This window comes from Varroa destructor, unplaced genomic scaffold, assembly GCF_002443255.2.
Source record: "Varroa destructor unplaced genomic scaffold, Vdes_3.0 BEIS01000004.1, whole genome shotgun sequence".
Taxonomy (NCBI): domain Eukaryota; kingdom Metazoa; phylum Arthropoda; class Arachnida; order Mesostigmata; family Varroidae; genus Varroa; species Varroa destructor.
Genome location: NW_019211457.1, coordinates 33051868 through 33064688, shown reverse-complemented (window position 1 = coordinate 33064688; position 12821 = coordinate 33051868). Strand labels below are relative to the sequence as shown.

The 12821-nt window shown below is 45.7% G+C and overlaps 1 protein-coding gene and 1 long non-coding RNA gene across 7 annotated transcripts in view; one reads left to right on the top strand and one right to left on the bottom strand.

Moving 5' to 3' along the window:
- Positions 1–1260, top strand: part of LOC147756105 (uncharacterized) — a 33564-nt gene extending 32304 nt beyond the window's left edge. The window contains exon 4 of one of the 3 annotated variants that reach the window (XR_015325997.1): positions 651–1260. This is a non-coding gene — a long non-coding RNA (uncharacterized LOC147756105). The remainder of the gene's footprint in view (positions 1–650) is intronic. The other 2 variants (XR_015325998.1, XR_015325996.1) reach the window with 2 other exon arrangements.
- Positions 1–12821, bottom strand: part of FoxP (forkhead box transcription factor P) — a 317599-nt gene that overhangs the window by 230569 nt on the left and 74209 nt on the right. The window lies entirely within an intron of this gene.

Here is a 12821-nt window from a genome sequence, read left to right as displayed (position 1 = left end):
AAATAACAAATTTGCATTCTATGAGAACAGAAGAGAGAAAAGACACCGCCAAAAGATGGAACAGTGAGAGTTGAAAGCCGAGTTAGTGAATTTACCCAGCAATAACTTTTTCCTAGTGAACAGTAGCGTTTTGGTATACGTCTGCTGGACGGCAGCCTTGGTTAGACATCTTCGACGGAGGTGAACAAAGACCGTTCGAGTATACCAAGCGATAATTATACTGGTTTTCGATTGATCGTTCGGTGAAATGATATAAATCGTTCTTTCATATAGATGTTACGCTCTATAGAGAGGTGTCAGTTATTGTACAGCGCTGCAAAACTACAGTGGTGATTTTCGATGATTACCTTCAGCGGATGGGGGAATCATTGCCTACTCACTAAGGCACTATCGTATAGAAACTGATTATTACAAAATTATATCGCACATTCATATTTATTTCTGTCTTTAAGCCATTTTAAATACGTCCGATTAAATAAATTTCGTAAAATTATACAAATTAAGGTTACTCGCTTTAACGTTTTCTCCTCGTTATTGATATATCAGCACTACAACATATAAGGAACTGGTTGCAGACTGATTTGATATTCCCATGTTTCTCCAGCCGTATTGTTTTTTTTCTTTCTTTAAACGTCCTTTTCGATATTGAGGGCTCACAGATAGGACAGTCTCTCTGCTTCGGAGCGCCCGAGGGACGTCCCTCGATGGCCATCACTGGGATGCCTGCCGGATGTGCTACGGTGCGATACCCACTCCCTAGGAACTACTGACAAAGTCGACTCCTAGCAGCTTTCCGATCGTTCTTGGTACAAGAAAACGAGAAAAGAGCGTGCTTGGACCGTCTGCCTGAGTCAAGATGAAGCAAAAATGATATGGATTCCAGGAACAGCAGCCGAACGAGTTAAGACTTTGGTTCTTACATAGGAATTAATGGGAAAGCTCCTCCGTCTATAGTTGCTCACCCAGCACTCATCGTTGGTATACTTACATTGTATGCTTTACATGAACACGATCGATATAGGCACATGATACTAATTGATGGGCCTCCGTGCGACCAATAAAAGTTTGTATTCCGGTTAATCACATTACATAATTACACAACAGATGCAAATGAAGGGAAAAATGTTGAAAATTATGACTGCTGTAAAACAATGTATTACCGGCAATTTATTCGCAAACAAGAAATAAAGAAGTTTGCCTGCTCTGTGCTATAATTGCTCTTAAATCATGAAACACGTCAGCTCTTTGTTTGTGCCTCTTTCTACTCACCAGCTTTGTGGGTGAATTCTACCCCAGAGGAAGTTGCGTAGTTGGCGGCACTACCACCCGCTGACAGGCACACTCTTGTGTATCCATCTAACAGATATGCGTGAAACTCAAGTTAGTCAATGGAAAGTTAGACGTTAACAAAAAGCCAAATCAACTTTTCTACCAAAAGAAAGAACTTGATAGCGAAAAAATTCTACTGAGTATAGGAGAAAAATACGAGCAACATACTAAAAGAGCCTGACGAGTTCCTTGCATTCGCACTTTTGACTTTAGGACTTGCCTGTTTGGCGCTGCGATGACGGTTAGATTTTAAAGAGGTCAGAAGGGTTAGTGTCGTTTGGCGAAACGCATCGAAGTCATCGCTTTTTTCAGACACCAAAGACCATGTCACTGGAGTGGGGTCACTTTCCCCTCGAGAAAACCACCAGGATCACACGCGATAGTTTTGAAAGTCAACGTGATAGCCATGTAGAACGGCCAGAATGGTATGGTATGGTATACACTTCTGTGTTGCCCCTCGCACTCAGGGTGATACTGGAGGTTATAGGAAAAAGCCATCAAGAACAGACTTCTTGACATCTGTGTCTTATTCGTCTTTTGCTAGTCGTCGTTTGTCGGTGTCCTATTCGGAGGGAATGCAAAAGCATGGCGATGGAGGACAGAAGCTATGATTAGTTATCTTTAGGCCTTTTCTTGCATTTCTGCTACCACCAGCACCGCTATGGCCGCGCATGGAAATGAGCATTCCTGCCGTAGTTGTCAAAAACAAGTCATGACGACCCGTTTTCTCTAAGTGTTCTCAAGTTAGCTGACTTTCTTTCACTGAGCTATGAGTTTTCTTATTTTCGATTTGGATGAGGATATTTCTCCGTGTCATTGTTTGCTGTACGTCGACTTCATCCTGCTGTTGACCTCACTACGAGTGACAGAGCAAACGGTAGTAGCAAAATAGGTTCTGAGCTGTAAACCTGAAGGCAAATAAGAGAGGAGGGGCGATACTTTCGACGAGGCGACGTATCTGCCAAAGGTCACAGCGGAATTCGAGCTTGTCCGACAACAACTTTGCATCTGGGACAGGGAAAAAAATTATCTGTTCTATAATATTTTTGGAAAGATATACAAACGTTCGCGTTGCTTAGATAAAGGTACCACCGACGGTAATTTAGCTATAATAACTATTAATGGAAAATCTAATACAGATAAAAGGTTGCGCTAGTATTCTAGTCTTCAAAACAGCAAACGGAGTCTAACGAAAAACAACACAAGATAACAAACTAGGTTTTCGGTAAAAACCAGCATGTTAGTATTGTGTAAAACAACGCTCTATGAGTGTTTCTCCTTCTAAATGTATTCATATTGCAAAAATAGCTTCTCATAAACATGTATGAACTTAGATCCCACAGTAATACCCCACTTTGATACGCCTTGTCAATTATTTAACTTCGCAAAGTTTGTCGACCGCTTGTGGAGCCCTTTCCCGATAAAATAGTCGGTGCCATCTGCGCTAAGCCATGCATACCTCTTTGTAATAATAGGTAGAAACGGTTGCGACTGAGCACCTAAAACGTACTGCACTCGATTAGGACACCGAGCTTGCCTGTATCCGACACGTCTTCCGCTATATGCTTTTAAATGGAAACCTGACATCTCGAAACAGTAGGTTCAATAGGCGCGAAAAACATTCTGCATATTACACTATTTGATCTTATTTTGCTCACTACTGATAATACTGATATGATCGCCTCTATTTTAAGCATAAGCTGAAACGAGAGTGGAGGCAGCAACTGGTGCGGCTTTGCGTTCTAACTTTACGCGAAGTCGATCGCCGCCACGGATACAGCCGAAAGGTGATGGAGGAAGGAATACTCCTTTCTCTCATAGTCCCATTTCTCGGTGTCTTTCAACAGATCTGCAGACATGGATCCTCTGTGTCCTAAGGACTCGGATACATCTTTGCATGCCACCCTCGGCGAGACCGAGGGCGCGTACCGGACGCCACACGAATCGGAAGAGTTCCATGCGTGGGCCCTCAGCACCCCCGCTGAAAACTCTGTTGACTTTAGTCTTTTTCTCTGCGAGACAGCGAAGTTTAGGAAAATGGGACAGCTCGAGCGACGTCAAGAAAGAGGGCGAAGATAAAGGATAACTGCAAAAACTGTTTGCTCGTTTTAAAGCCCCCTTTTTTCTCGCGCTTCAGCAGCACGTTTTCGTTGTGAAGAACAAGAAAAAAGGTGGAATGGCTTTAGTAAAAACGGGCAGTTTGAGATCGACTAGGCAGCAGGCAGAAGAGGCAAAACCCTGTATGATCTTGGGGATGGTGGAAAAACGGGGATGTTTGTAGCGTTGTTGCGATGCTGAGAACTTTCTGTAGCTCCGTTGCAGACCCCGCTCGAGTCGGAATCAGCTGAATATCAACTGCCTCTACAACTATTCCCAGTGTCGTATTCAGTCTGTTAGTTCCAAGCGGGCGCACCCCACTTCGATCGTGCAGACCAAAGAGTGGCTAAAGTTTGTGCGTTTGTTAGCATAAAGCATGACGAAATATTCATAGAGGCAAAACTGAAGCCCTGTGCCCTGCGGAGCTCCGCGTCTTTATAGCGACTCGAATGATAACGATGGTGGCGACGGAAGCAGTGGCAGCGATTGCTCGCAGCAGACAAATGGACTAAGTGCGTCAATGAGACAAAGGCGGTTATGGTGTAAACGTTAGTATGTGCGTTTACATCAGCTTATGACTTATATAACACGAGGAGTCATATAAAGCTTAATCATCGCTCCAAGAGAAAATCCAAAAATCTCCAACAGAGTGTCGCTGCCGCAGTTATTTCATTTATAATATTCTATTTTTTCATTATATTTTGTCATTTTGACGTTTGTTTTTTTTGTTTCTTTACGTTTTTCTGTTCGTTTGTCATATTTTTCTACTATTGTTTGCATTGTCTGCCACAAATAGCAATTTTATACAAACACCATTTGTTACAGGAGCATACTCCTTGTTATTGAGCGAATTTCTTGCATTATTGCGGCGTTGTATTGTTTCAATGAAATAAGCAGTTATCGTTATGTTACCTGATAGATAGAACGCATAGATAGAGATAGAACGCACTGAATGAGAATTACTTCGTTCCTGGCTCACTTCTGGTTATTTTAGTCGAAATGAATTCTAAATATGCTTTTGTTATGCTGTTATAGATACCAGTGTTTTTTTTTTTATACAGATGCACATGCGCCCAGAACAATCTTTACACCAGAAACTAGCAACGCCTTGGTCGAATAGACAGGTTGACGCGACACTCGGGTTGGAGCGACCGTGACTCAAAAACACTGAACTCGCTCTGCGCGAATCGGAAGTTGACATCCCGTTCGACCCTGATTTACCAGTCCCTAGTACTCTGCCTTCTCAATCTAGTCGCGGCTCATCGAATCATACATGCCTGCAGCTCTCACTGGCCCTCATACATCTTTATGCACACACGAATCTATCGGGACGAGTCGTTCTGGCAAGGCGCGTCCCCTACATCCTGAAGGGTTGGGCTCTGGGTTTTGCCTGCGTTCCTGCTTAGTTCCTGCTTAGTTCCAGCAAAAGTATTGACCAGATATCCAACCGTGCGAGTTCGTCGAATGGGACAGTCAGCGAGGCTGCACTGAGTACTTGCGCAATGCCGCTCCGTTTGCTTCAATTTTTCGCGCGTACTGCCTGGAGCCTATTGCTAAACAACTACGAGAATCTCTTGTGCTATCATTATGTCAATGCGTGTCGATTGAAATCTTTGTTTTTTCCTTCAGCACGTTGCGTGGTTGTCGTGGTGTGAGCTTCCTTTTTGCTTTGTCTTCTAATCCAATCCCCCCGATGTCGATGATATGCCTATATCACTCTCTAGCTATTCGTCGCAATGCTACAATTGGATGCGTGATAGTTTTTTTTTGTTCCTTAATGTCATTTCGATCAGCCAAGTATCGTCGCGTTTGTGCACTAGAGCATTGTTTTCGCCAACGTCGAGCGGATGACCCAGCCCCCTGTGAAGGCCCAGGTCGAACGCCCAAAACAGATGCCAAGAACACGAGCTAAAGCGAGTCGAGAGATTTCGAATAACCACAAATAGAGAAAAAGGCGTTTCCGTTAAGAAGCTGTTTGAATCCAGTACATAATATCTAGTAGGTGAGATAAAGATAGTGACACAGAACAAAAGATGAACGATATCGAAGGCTTATAGTAACGATGAAGCCATGTTTCGTTGTCGCTAGGCATATCCTTATGTCCCTCGAGGCGTCTCCGCGTGAAGATGTAGGACTTAAGAAATGGCTAAGGCGTGTTGTGTCCGGCGACGCCTAAGGGAAACAGTTAGAACATCAGCTTTTCAAATTTCGCAGTTTTAAACAGTTGGAACGTCGACGCTAACACTAGAATCTTCTTATCCTGAATTTCTGAATGCAATATGGTCTATATCGCCTTTTTACCAGCATCAAGGTTTCAAGCTTTTAGCACACATTAATCACTAAATTTGCGTTTTCGTCATTTACGTGCTTGCTAAAACTTGGAGTAAAAAATAATTTTTCCAAGAACAGAATTATTTAAAGCACTACTACCAGAGTGGAAAGTTTGTAGGACAGATACATCGCATTATATGCTCCTTTTCGTAGTGTCATAGATGTTACTCTATTCAAATGACAGCGATGACTCTATCAGGCCCTACAATGAAGTGAATCAAACCAACCAACTCTTTCTATGTGAGTAAAGGGCTAATGTCATAAACATAAGAGAGTCTCGCTATATGTCTTTCTCTTTCTCTCTTAGACAAGGAAATAAATGGGGGCATTGCCCAGTAGAAATCATAGATAAGATACCTTTTCCACTCTCAACGCTGCTCTCCCTTGCGCTTCTAGCCCCAGCCCCCATAACCTCCACGTGACGGGACGCAAATTCTCGTTCTATATTTACCACAGCGGCTCGGTGCAATGTACGGGACTTTAGTAGGGTAAAAAGATCTACTGCGCCACCGATGGACTGCACCGACCTCATCTAAACTTTCTAACCCATTATTTTGCTTTGCTTCCACGTAAGTCGCCCTATTACATGACGTGTTTGAGCGCGTTCAGCTCGCAAAGATGAGTGAAAAAGAAACGGAGAGAGAAAAAGCGAAAGAAAGGTTTTTTTTGGTGACAGAATGCTAACTTATCGTCCTCCCAACTCGTAACTAACTTTTGAGGCTTGCCATCACGGCCCATCACAGTCGTTTGCTAGCTTTGGTCCTTTGCCATGCTTTGGCTTACTTCACCTTGCCTCTACTTATGGTACTACTACTTTTCCATAGTGCTGCCGCTTGCCACTACTGTTGGCAACGACGAGCCGAGCTCGTCCCTGGGTTTTGTCCGCATCGGCGAAGGACCCCCACCCCCTACCACCATTGCACCCCACGAACCAATCTTAAGCAGCTGATAACAGGTCCTCGATTCCTTCGTGTCGTCGAGCTGAATACTATAAAGCCACTGTGAGTACAGCCACTATTCGGTACCCGCAGTCTAGCTCATCGAGGCTTTCGTGGTCGTCTGCCACGATGCAGCCGAAACCAGCGCGACCCACTGCGACTCGACTGCAGTTCGTTTTCGCTTTTTGCGTACAGCATGAAGTGCAATGAAAGCGCGAATGAGTGAGTCGGCTCTTTCCGAAATTTCTTGGCCCCTATCATTCGCCTCATCCACTCTCAAATACACGCAAACAGGAATTGAAGGTTTGGTTTGGCTCGGTTCGGAGGCAAACCACCCTGAGGCGCAATTTTTCATAATCTTGTGTGGCGTTTTTCCCCTTTGCCATTAAGGCGAAGGGTAAAGGGAGTAAAGCAGTGGGGCAGCTAGAAAATGCAAGACGCAAGCAAGTGCTCAAGGCACATTGTGATGTATCACGGTACCGGCGAATAAAGGGGCTCTCGGGGAACAAGGAAAAGCCAGGCGGGGCGGCCCGGCAGGCGAAATAGAGGAGTACAGCCAAACGGGAAGGGCGCGTTCACGGACAAATAAGCGAGCCCCCGAAACCGCTTGATACGCGCTTTCGGTTCGGAACAGCAAAACAAAAACCTGAATTGTCGATAGCAACCTCGATAGGCTAATAAAACAAACTACATTTAGAAGTAGTGGGAGTCCAACCCGAAATCGCGAAGTGAAAAAATTGAAGAAGTCTGCTGTCATCTTCATCACTTTAGTACAATTATTACTGGCAGTTTTCCAGTTTGGCGTTTCTTCCAATTACCAGCGACTTCTTATACAAATTAAACCACATGGGGATGTCTCGCGAACAGCTTTGATAACCCGAAATGTACATATATATATAACGGCTGAAGTGTTTCGTGCCTTAACTACTGCCAGATGGCGCTTGTCCTCTTTCGAAGCCGTAGCCATTGGCGAGCCATTCGGCTCATTTTGGGATCGCCTGTCCAAGATGGTCGGCGGAAAGCATTTCCTTTTCTCACAGACTCGTTTTTTTCTTTTCTTTTTTTTTTTTTTTTTTTTAATATGCTTTCCCTTCACCTCTCTCTCAGTGTGACGCTGGTTATTCTTCTACTTTTTCATCTTGATCGTCGGTGGCGTCTTGCGCCCTTCCTCGTCGTAGCCTCCTTCCACCGTCTTTCCTTCCTGGTTTCTTTTCGTTCTGTATTAAGGTAAGCCCTGCGCCACGATCGCCTTGTTTCCGCCCGCTGCCCACCGGTTCCCCGGGGGGCGTTCTCTTCCTCCATTAACGCTTCGGTTAGGTTCATTCCGAGGGGCAGGAGTGCCGGCAGGCATGCATGCTTCCCCCATGCACACATACATAGCTAGGCGTAGGGGCTTTATGGGACTTCCCGTTGCCCTGTAGGGTCAGCCAGGTATGAAAGTGATGGCAGCAACCACCGTCAAAAAGGCGAAAGAAGAGCGTGCAGGCAGAAACGAGAAGGGGCAATGGATAGAAAGTCTAGCAATGCATTTTGCCGTTGCTGCTGCTTCCGCCGTCACTACTGCGTGCTATGGACGAACGCATGTTAAAGGGAAGCTTACAGATACAAGAGCATGTGGCGACGGACATGTACGGGTGGCTCACAGCTATAGAGCCAAGCTTTGAGTGCAGGCCGGGGGTGCGGACTGGTTCCGGGTTCACTCTCTCAGCCTCTTCCTCTATCCCCATATGGGCAGTGGGGGAACTGACGGATTTGCCTGCCTGCCTGCCTGCCTGCTGGTGTGATGCGTGTTCATGAAATGACCGGCCAACACTGTTCGCCTTCTAAAGAGTCTTGAACCTAGGCTTCAGCGATTGAACGTTTGCGGGGAGGGAGGGAGGCAATACGGGGGCAGAGCAGTACGATCTTCGATGCACCTTTGCCGGTGCAGGATGAAAAAAGAATATTCGAAGTCTGACCCATCTGCACCCATCTGGCCTTTCTTAAGCCATGCTAAGGTCCACAAGAACGTTCACTGTATATGTAGCTGCAAGGTGGCGTTCAACTTCTGCAAAATACTGAGATAACGTGGCAGCAGACTTATGTTGTGCGCGTACTGTACACAAGACTATAAGCAACATGCAGGTATATACAGCAAAGTTTAGGGGGTAAGAGTCAAACGTAAATCTGTCAGGATGCGAACAAGCTGAGAAAATTAAACAACGCAAGCGAAAGAAAAAAAGTTATTGAAAACCTTAACACTTATACAAATGTAGATACTGCGCCAAAAATAAGGAACAATATAGACACATAAATATTTTAACCTAAATCGATTCCAAATGACAATACTACCGAATGACGATATTGTTCAATAGAAACTGCACATTAAATTTAAAAAGTGCCACCATTCGTTGGCTATTTTATGAGAATGCTCTGCTTCTGCGAATTTTCAGTGTATGTCAGCTTTAAATTTCATTATTATACATAGCACATAAATGCACCAAAGTCTTCTCTAATGCTAAGTATGATATTGCACGTTGGTAGTAAGAATTACGGATGCTGGTCTCACCCAGTTGACAATTCAGCCTAAGGTCATGAAACACCATGATCGAAAGGCCTCGATCACAAAAAGATTCAGTAGATGAAAAAGACTCTGAGCAGAGACCGACTTTATTTTTCCCCGGTGAACTTTAAGTGTGGAGTGGTCGTTTTAGACACCCACCGTCGAAGGCGTGGCAGTACGTGTGGCGCTGTCTCGTAGCAGTACTATGGTCACCTGATGCACTGCATTCATAGCGAGTCGCTCGTTATACACCGGATTTGAACAGCCGAACTCTACTCGGTCTGTTGCTTGTTATTGCAGTGGCACATCGCGCACTGCCTAAGGGAGTGGCTGTTTTTATGAAGGGACGTTCTCCTGAGGAAAAGACCGTGAGTGGTGGCATCCAAAAAGAGCGGGGGAGGAAAAGAAAGACGAAGGAAGACTGGGATATGGAGTTCAGTCCACCATAGTTGCGTCCGCCTTTATACAGGATGTGTTCCTGTTAAGCTCAGCCCGGCTAGGCCTCGGTGCGATATATACTACGCGATGTTATCAGCTACATTTAGATTCCAATCACTCTCTATATTGAAACTAAGGATAATATCGTATTAAAGAAGCTCTGAGAGTTGTAAAAAGCCTCTCTGGTTACAGAAATACGCTATTTTGATAATGAACTCCCGCTTCTTATCGTTGGCCTTCAACGCTATAGGGTAATTTTTCTCTGAAGAAGAATAGAACTAAGAGCTATAATATTAGAAAGTGTCAAGGCAGCTTTGAAAGAAACATATATTGAGTATGATAATGTAATATATTTGTTTCAAAAGAAATGACTGAGGAAGAAACTTTTACAAGGTGTATACATTTTTTTCTTATGCAAATAATGTGAACTTGAAATTGTTGTTCAGGACCTCTGCTAATTGGGTTCGTCTAGGACAAATTCAAGTAGCAGAATTCACAGATGTATAATAAAGAGTCATCCGTTTGTCCTTAAACCATTTACAAAATTGTAAAGAACATCGAAAGCTTAAAAGAATCGTCAATTACATCATTAGATAACTACACCTCGAGTGCCCAATCGCTTCGCTATCTCCGTATGCTTTCGGCCTCATTTTCTGTCAGTGACAGCTTTATACAACGACACCCGGAACAAATGCAGCGTTAACGCTTCCTGAACACGTTCATACCGTATGTGAAATATTACATGGGGTATATATATGTGCATACCCCTGATCTGTGCAAACGATTTGTTAGTAATCAAAGCGGAAGCCATTAAACTTATAATTGTTGGCCCGTTATTTCCATTGTTCAGCACTGTAGTTTTCTTCAGAGATGGGCATAAATGAGAAAGAAGAACTACGACACACGGATGAGGGCACTCATCATTTAGGTTGAAATAGCAGCAGTTATAGCACTAGCTTTAAACGCTGCCTTGAACGCGTGGATTGGAGGTTTACAGGCAGACCTCGGATTGCTATCCCAATCTTCAGATCTGCCACCGCTCAAATCGAGCGACAGCGATTTTCTAAGGAACAAAGACCATATGGGAGAGTAGATCGCCAACCATCAGGCGGATACTGGAAGTGACTAGCAATTAGCCTCTGTTAAAATCTCCTGTGTTAAGCTGCTCTTCTGGCAGCCCGACGACTGCTGCGTCAGACTTCTTCCTTCTACTGAAATCCTGATCTATGAGGGACTTCCTCACTCGCACGCTCTGCCGTGACTGCAGCGCAGCCCAGCGGCTGAGCGGCCGCCGACCGATCAAGACAGCAATTGATCTCCTGACTCCTCACCACGCTTTCACTTTCAGCGGCGGCGGCGGCGGCGACTGTTACTTGTGCTACTGTCACTTCGTCTTTACCAGTTCGCTTTTCAAGTTCACCATCGGGTCGCCGCCGCCCGAACTGGCTGTTCCGCCTTCTCCCCGCGACTTTAGCACTCTCGAATCGGTGCTTGCTGCCGACTTGGTCTCAGCTATCGGGGTCCGTCTGGGTCGTGTCCACAGACGATTGCGCCCTTATCCAATCCATACGGGCTCTTTCCAGAATTCCAGGAACGCTTCTTGCATAACCCACGGTTAGCATAGTGTGCACTGGCTCCGTGAGAACTCCGCGCACTAACACAGGGCGGCAGGCAGAACAGCAGCGGCAGCAGACGAACGTTCGAGATTCGACAAACCCTTGCTTCATTCAAACTACCTGCGACGGTTGCCGCTGATTACCAACATGGGCCGCCAATACGACCCTGGAGCCAGCACGGTCGTCGGTAGCGAAACAGGAATCCAGCTAGCGAAACGCACTTCAAAAATCTCCAGTCACAACCCATTCACTACTAGAGTCTATGCAGGAACTCTGAACCGAAGTAGCCGTCTGTAGTCTCTCAAAACGAAAAGCCAATTGAATTGGCATTACTGGCCACCCAGTCTTCCGACTCAATGGCGTTTCATTTAGTCTATTCAAAGACTGGCAGTCGCTAGCATAGCACGACACTAGCTGGAGGTTGCTTTCACTTACGCTTCGTATAAACACTAGCCGCGTGCTTTGTCACATTCGGTTGATCTGTCGTATCCTATCCTACCGTGGCGTCCTTGTGCTACAGCCCATACTATTAGATACATAGCCGTTCGATCTGACCCCTGACGATCTCTCAACCCCTGACGGTATTGCACTTGCATCGTGCTACAGTAGCAGCCACTGGCCGCTGTTCCCGGATCACCCGAAGCGTCTTTGTTCTTCTACTTCATCTTGCCGATGCTGCCGCTGCTGATGAGCTGCAAGGCACAGTTCTTCACTTGTGCGCCACTCACTGCTGGCCCATGTTCGCAGAATGCCGACTATCGCTCCTATCGAACTGTGGAATCAGCAACAGAATCTGTACGGCTGCATGTGTGCGTGATCTGTGAACATCGGTGCCTCTTACGACGACGATGACAATGGTGGTGATGACGACGATGATCATCATGATGGCACTTTTCGCTTTCTGTATTCACTGCCGCCGCCGCCGCCAGCGGCGCCCAATCTTGAAAACCCCGTTCTCCCCCACCGATAGCACTACTACTTCTTTATTTGCTGCTACCACTGGCTGGCTGGCTGGCTGGCTTGCTTGCTTGCTTACTTACTGGCTCGGTTTGCGGCCCGAATGTCTAACGACCCTATGGTTGTTGGGTGCATGTCTTCGTCTACTGCTACTACCGTTATTCGCTCATCTGGCTTCTTCCTGTTGTGAAAGAAGGAGTCTGATTGCTGCTGCTGCTGCTGTTGCTCAAAGAAATAGCTCGCCCAGGTCTCGAACGGTTCATCCAGGACGGTCATTGCGCGAACAGGCCCCATCGCCAGGCAACAGTTACTGCGAGTAGCGAGCAATGAAATCGCCACCATCACCAGTAGCGACGGAATCTTATAGTTGTAGTAACGGCAATAGTAGTAAACAACTGAAGGCCAAGTGAAGCCTTAAACGAGGACTCACGGGATGCATCCGCATGGGAACAGGGGATCGACTAAGGCCCGCCGATCAATGAATGATACAGATAGGTAAAAGAAGAGAGTAAAGGAAAGCCTCTACCGGTCCTAGCGTACAGACTTGTGTGGTGCATGTATGCAGGATAGTGT